The sequence below is a fragment of the Nicotiana attenuata genome, unplaced genomic scaffold (genome assembly GCF_001879085.1).
Source record: "Nicotiana attenuata strain UT unplaced genomic scaffold, NIATTr2, whole genome shotgun sequence".
Lineage (NCBI taxonomy): Eukaryota > Viridiplantae > Streptophyta > Magnoliopsida > Solanales > Solanaceae > Nicotiana > Nicotiana attenuata.
The window spans coordinates 303,201-310,069 of NW_017671048.1; positions in this window are offsets into that span (position 1 = coordinate 303,201).

A 6,869-nucleotide genomic window follows, 5' to 3' on the forward strand; every position below is an offset into this window, starting at 1 on the left:
CTTTAGTTCCAGGGGGCAGAAGTGATGCATTTCCTGTTTGTTGCAAGTCCTATTCAATCTGCGAAGGGACAAATGCCAAGTCATTGAGGACAAAAATGAGTCCGGAACCTAAATATGGTCTTTTTGGACTCAAAAGACCGAAATAAGTGAAAAAAAATTAAGCAACCAAACTATATAAAACGTGATTTTAAAGCGCGCTTTACTTTAATGTCCGTTTTGAACGTTAAGGTAAAACACGCTTTAAAACTGCATTTTATATAAAACGCTTTTATGAAATACGCTTTACTTATTTTGTGGGCCCACCAATAACTCTTCTGCGCTTAACTGATATAACAATAATTTAAATATGTAAAACGCATTTTAAAAGGGCGTTTTACCTTAGAAAATTCGACCCCCCGGATTGGGCATTGCCTAAGCGTTAAGGATTTTGCAAAAATCCATTCAGAAATATTCTCAACTCCTGTTAAAATTTTCTTCTTGTTAAATTCTCAAGCATTTTGTCATAATGACTGAAAAACGAAAAGTAATGATTTTATTATATTGGGGGCGGGGGGGATTAGTTGTGGTGGCGAATAACTCAGTGAGCTATAGTTTATCTCCACAACGTCATGTTAAGTTGCCACTTACAATGAAGCACGATAGACTGGTATCCTTGTTGTGTAATAAAATGAGTGTGAACAAACGTTCGGTGAACCTTAAGTAACCGGAAGATATCCGTATTCTGTGACTCCGCAAGGGGTTGCTTGTTACGCTGAGTTCAAAATCGAGGATGATGAAACTCTGAGGGATTTTTTGGGGACTCCGGATGAATACCGGGAATTAATTAGATAAAAATATTGGAAATGTACGTGAAGGTTGAAGACGCTCGCAATAATGAGGTTGCGCAAATCAGGGATACCCTCAATCATCGGGTGGTTATTCTGAAGCAGTTTTAGCCGAACAGGTTCCGGCTGAAAGAGTTTCGTCGGATCTAAACTTATCTCCACGGGTGAATGAGGAGCGAGGAAATAATTTCTCTCCTACTTTACATAATCCACAAGACGACTGGTAAACTTCAATTTTTCTTTGTGGTACGATGTTTATTTTTGTTGTATTGATTTTGTATTAACACTAATATATTCCATAGGAGGTACCGTCCATATATGAATTATACAAGTTATGAACCCACACCTAGTTGGAATATGCGTAGTTTTGGTGTGTTGGATCATGGTGGTCCATCCGGGAGTCATCACCAACAGCATAATGTCCATCATGGAATGTCAACACATTACGACTTGTAAGTGAAGTGATATAGCTATATGTAAAGTATTTATCAATTTGAGTAGCTTATTATATTGTTGTTTGTGCAGTAAAAACGAGCAAGTTGAACCACCCGTCCTGACTCAATTGCCTGAAGATGACGTATTTACTTGGGATCTGGCAGATGCGCAGAGTCAGGAAGAGAACAGTGATTATGACAACAATGCCGATGTGTCCGGAGATGACACACCCTTCCCTGATGAGGGTGGTGATGAGGAGGAAGAGAATGATGGGCCTGATTCAATGAGGGAGCATGCTCCACCCCCCGTTAGACCAAGAGTGTACAATCCTACGTGCCGTTTCATTCAAGGCATATTCCCTACCTTGATCATTTGCCAAGTATGCCGGATATGGATGCCCTCACAAGGGATTTTGACGAAATCCGGACAACATTGTGGGATGAGTCTAGACCAACGGTGCTGGCAAAGGGCATGTTTTTTCCTGATAAAGCGCGCCTAAGCAGGGCTTCAAAAATGTACAACGTAAAAGAGTGTCGTGAGATGACGGTATGGGAGTCAAGTCCGGATGTATACAAGGTTGTTTGCCGTAGATGGTTTACGGGTTGTCACTGGATGCTGCGTGCGAGCAAGAAGAAGACATGTATGTGGAAAGTGGGTAAATATATTGGAACCCACATCTGTGAAATGGACACATTCAACGGGAATCACTTCAACTTGGATGTTGACTTGATTTCTCTTGTCCTGATTCCACACATTAAAGCGTCCATAAGGTACAAGATCAAAGAGTGCATTACATCTGTCCACCAGGAATATGGCCATACCATTACCAAAAGAAAGGCATTTCTCGGACGCAAACGTGCGTTTGAAATTGTTTATGGTAATTGGGATAAGTCATTTGCAGCTCTACCCAGGTACATGTCCGCATTCACTTTAACCCCGGGACCGTTGTTGAATGGAAACTTGAGCGGAGTTCGGAAATATCGGAATATATATTCAAATACGTGTTCTGGGCATTTAAACCAGCAATTGATGGTTTTGTGCATTATCGTCCGGTAATATCCACAGACAATACTCATGTCTATGGAAAGTATGATATTAAGCTATTGATTGTCGTTGCAGTATATGCCAATGGACAAATATTTTCCCTAGCTTTTGCCATCTGTGCCAATGAAAGCCAAGAGACGTAGACGCTATTTTTGAACCACTTGAAGGAGCTTGTTGTCTAACAACATTCATGTATTTGTCTAATCTGATCGGCATGGGGATATATTAAGTTCTGTAGAGCATTTGCCTGAATGGTAGGAACCGTATGCATACCACTGTTACTGTGTGAGGCACTTGAAGGCCAATTTCCAGAAAGCACATCCCAACAAGGATCTGCATGATTTAATGTGGATGGCTGCAACCGATCACCAAGAGCATAAATTCCGGATGCACACGGAATCTATCAGGCAGGAAGACGAGGCAGCGTATCGCTGGTTACTGCGACATAAGCCTGAAAAGTGGACTTTGCATGCGAATGGTGGCAGAAGATGGGGAATTCTAACTACAAATGCGTTAGAGTCTTTCAACGGGTTATTGAAGTCTGCACTAGGATTGCCTGTCACTGCCATGGTGTGGATGTCATTCAAGTAGATGGCGGAGAGGTTTGTTGAAAGGGCTGCAGCTGCAACGTCATTGATGGAAAGGGGTGTTGAATTTATGCCACTACCAATGAAAAGATTTGAGAAATACAGGCGGCGAGCATATTGGCATTCATTTTTACAGTATGATCACGACCGAAATATTTTTGAATTTTGCACCGCTATCCATGAAAATTGGGGGAATAATGTACACACCATAAATGAATCTAGAAGGTTATGCTCTTGTGGCAAATGGTCCATCTACCACATAACGTGCTGACATTCCATCACGTGCTTTCAACATACAGGTTTAGGGCCAACCAACTACGTTGATAAACAATATAGTGTTGCTGCATGCTCAAACACCTATAGTGGGCAGTTGCAGCCAGTGGGTGCTGAGCATTATTGGCTGTCGGAACCATTTAAAATGGTGTGTAATAAGGAGTTTTTGTGTCAGCGACAGGTGCCAAAAATAACGCATATACGGAACCAAATGGATGTTGGTGATACCGTTTATGCGCGTAAATATGGCATATGCTTGCAAATAGGACACGGCCGTCGTAAATGTCCTTCAGCTACTTTGGGTAGTGGTGGTAATCTAGCTTCTGGTGGAAGTTCATCTAATGTTCCCAACTATCAAGGATACACGTAGTGTTTTGTTTTCGTAATGTGTTTTTAAGATGTGTATGTACTTGTTTATCTTGCAGAATGTATGAAAGAAAATTATGTCTCCATTGATGTTATATCTTTTTGATATTTAACATTAATACTTCAGTACAACAATCTAACATAAACCCATTTAAACAAAAAAAATTTGTCATTCGCCATTATGGTCGTTGTCTGGCACTATTTCATTGTCACTGTCTTTAACTTCTTCGTCAACATCGTGCATGTACCCTTCGGGACCGAGGGCATCGTAATCTAGGTCCCAGTTGACAAACATTTCTTGCATTTCATCGCTATCATCAAGAAGACCACTTGCCTGATTTCTACAACAATATGGGACACCTACGTCCAACGTCTGTGGTAGAAACTTAGGTAGTCCCTCCCACTCGTCAACTGTTGGGAAAACAGGATAATCATTGTCTCTATGAGATTTATCATTTTCTCATAAATCCCAGTACTAATCCTCTATTACTCTCACGAAGTTAAGATCATCCATTGCATGATGAACTGCAAGTGCCTTTTCCATCTCTAGAATCTCCTTCATTAGATGCTTAATCACTTCTGGTTCATCTTTGTGTGTGTTTGTTTGGAAGGATGCAGACATTGCTTGTGGAACAACAAGCCCATGCCAGCAACACAGTACTTCGTAATCACACCGTTTTGAGTAAAGGGGAACCCATTGAAATTTTTCGCCCCAAATTCGCATGCCTTCAGGTTTTGTAGAATGCGCTACGCCCTCAATAATGTGACCTGCGACTTTGAGATCAGTGTGTATATTGATAGGTTGATTTTTCAAAGTACGGAGAACACCATACCACTTGTCATCACTCAAGTCAGTGTAGCAACCTAGCGTATCTTTTTCAAGGTAGGGATCGATAGTGTTAAGACGTGATCCATGGGGATCTGTTGAACTACCTTCACCCTTTTGCCTCTTTTTGAACCACTTGTTAAATGTTAGTGGCATTTTTTAATGGATGTTGTAATGTTTATTCAAAAGGTCTTTGAGATACATATGACTTGGTTCAGTTTAAGAAGCTTTCTTATACCCGAAATAATGATTACCACGCAAAATATAGCGCGGTTATATACCACGTTATGTGTATTGTCTTGTTGACCTGATAAAGCCGCCGTTCTGCAAAAGCTGTCTTTTGGAAAAGCTGTATTGTACCGTAAAGAATTATTAGCACGCGAAGCATATCGCGGTTACATACCACGTTATGTGTATTGTCTTGTCGAGCCGATAAAGCTGCCGTTCTGCAAAAGCTGCTCGCCTGGAAAAGCTGTATTGTACCGTAAAGAATCATTAGCAACTAATATGCATTTTTTATACGAGTTTCGACAAAAATTAAATCGGAATACCTCGATTTATATTTTTGTGGAAAGTTGAAGAATTGAAGACTTTAGTCCGAAACGAGCAACCACAACGAGAGAAGGCCTTACCGCTGGTTCGAATTTTAAAGGGGGGGGGGGAATGATTCTGGTTTGAACGTGGGGGAAGGGAAGGGGACGAGTATTTGAAGATGAAAAGCGTGGTTTATTAAAGCGTTTTATATATAACGCTTTAACAAACCACGTTTTAGATGAACGCCTTATCAGCTTTAGGTAAAGGGTATTTCGAAAATGCATTTTATATAAACGCGGGTTTAAAACGCGCTTTACCTTAACGTCCAAAACAGACGTTAAAGTAAAGCGCGCTTTAAAACCGCGTTTTATATAGTTTGGTCACTAAGTTTTTTTTCCCCCACTTATTTCGGTCTTTTGAGTTCAATTTTCGTAGTTTATAGGTCGCCAAGAAGGTAGGCAGTTGAATTCTTATTTCTGTTTTTGTCCGAGTCCATGATCGAAATGTTTTTAAATTTTGCACCGCTATCCATGAAAATTAGGGGAATAATGTACACACCATAAATGAATCTAGAAGGTTATGCTCTTGTGGGAAATGGTCCATCTACCACATGATGTGCCCACATGCCATCACGTGCTTTCAACATACAAGTTTAGGGCCAACCAACTACGTTGATAAACAATATAGTGTTGCTGCATACTTAAACACCTATAGTGGGCAGTTGCAGCCAGTGGGTGCTGAGCATTATTGGCCGCCGGAACCATTTAAAATGGTGTGTAACAAGGAGTTTTTGTGTCAGCGACAGGTGCATAAAAGAACGCATATACGGAACCAAATGGATGTTGGTGATACTGTTTATGCACGTAAATATGGCATATGCTCGCAAATAGGACACGTCCATCGTAAATGTCCTTCAGCTGGTTTGGGTGGCGGTGGTAATCTAGCTTCTGGTGGAAGTTCATCTAATGTTCCCAACTATCAAGGATACACGTAGTGTTTTGTTTTCGTAATGTGTTTTTAAGATGTGTATGTACTTGTTTATCTTGCAGAATGTATGAAAGAAAATTATGTTTCCATTGCTGTTATATCTTTTTGATATTTAACATTAATACTTCAGTACAACAATCAAACATAAACCTATTTAAACAACAAAAAAAAATTGTCATTCGCCATTATCGTCGCTGTCTGGCACTATTTCATTGTCACTGTCTTTAACTTCTTCATCAACATCGTGAATGTACCCTTTGGGACCGAGGGCATCGTAATCTAGGTCCCAGTTGACAAACATTTCTTGCATTTCATCGCTATCATCAAGAAGACCACTTGCCTGATTTCTACAACAATATAGGACACCTACGTCCAACGTCTGTGGTAGAAACTTAGGCAGTCCCTCCCACTCGTCAACTGTTGGGAAAACAGGATAATCATTGTCTCTATGAGATTTATCATTTTCTCATAAATCCCAGTACTAATCCTCTATTACTCTCACGAAGTTAAGATCATCCATTGCATGATGAACTGCAAGTGCCTTTTCCATCTCTAGAATCTCCTTCATTAGATGCTTAATCACTTCTGGTTCATCTTTGTGTGTGTTTGTTTGGAAGGATGCAGACATTGCTTGTGGAACAACAAGCCCATGCCAGCAACACAGTACTTCGTAATCACACCGTTTTGAGTAAAGGGGAACCCATTGAAATTTTTCGCCCCAAATTCGCATGCCTTCAAGTTTTGTAGAATGCGCTACGCCCTCAATAATGTGACCTGCGACTTTGAGATCAGTGTGTATATTGATAGGTTGATTTTTCAAAGTACGGAGAACACCATACCACTTGTCATCACTCAAGTCAGTGTAGCAACCTAGCGTATCTTTTTCAAGGTAGGGATCGATAGTGTTAAGACGTGATCCATGGGGATCTGTTGAACTACCTTCACCTTTTTGCCTCTTTTTGAACCACTTGTTAAATGTTAGTGGCATTTTTT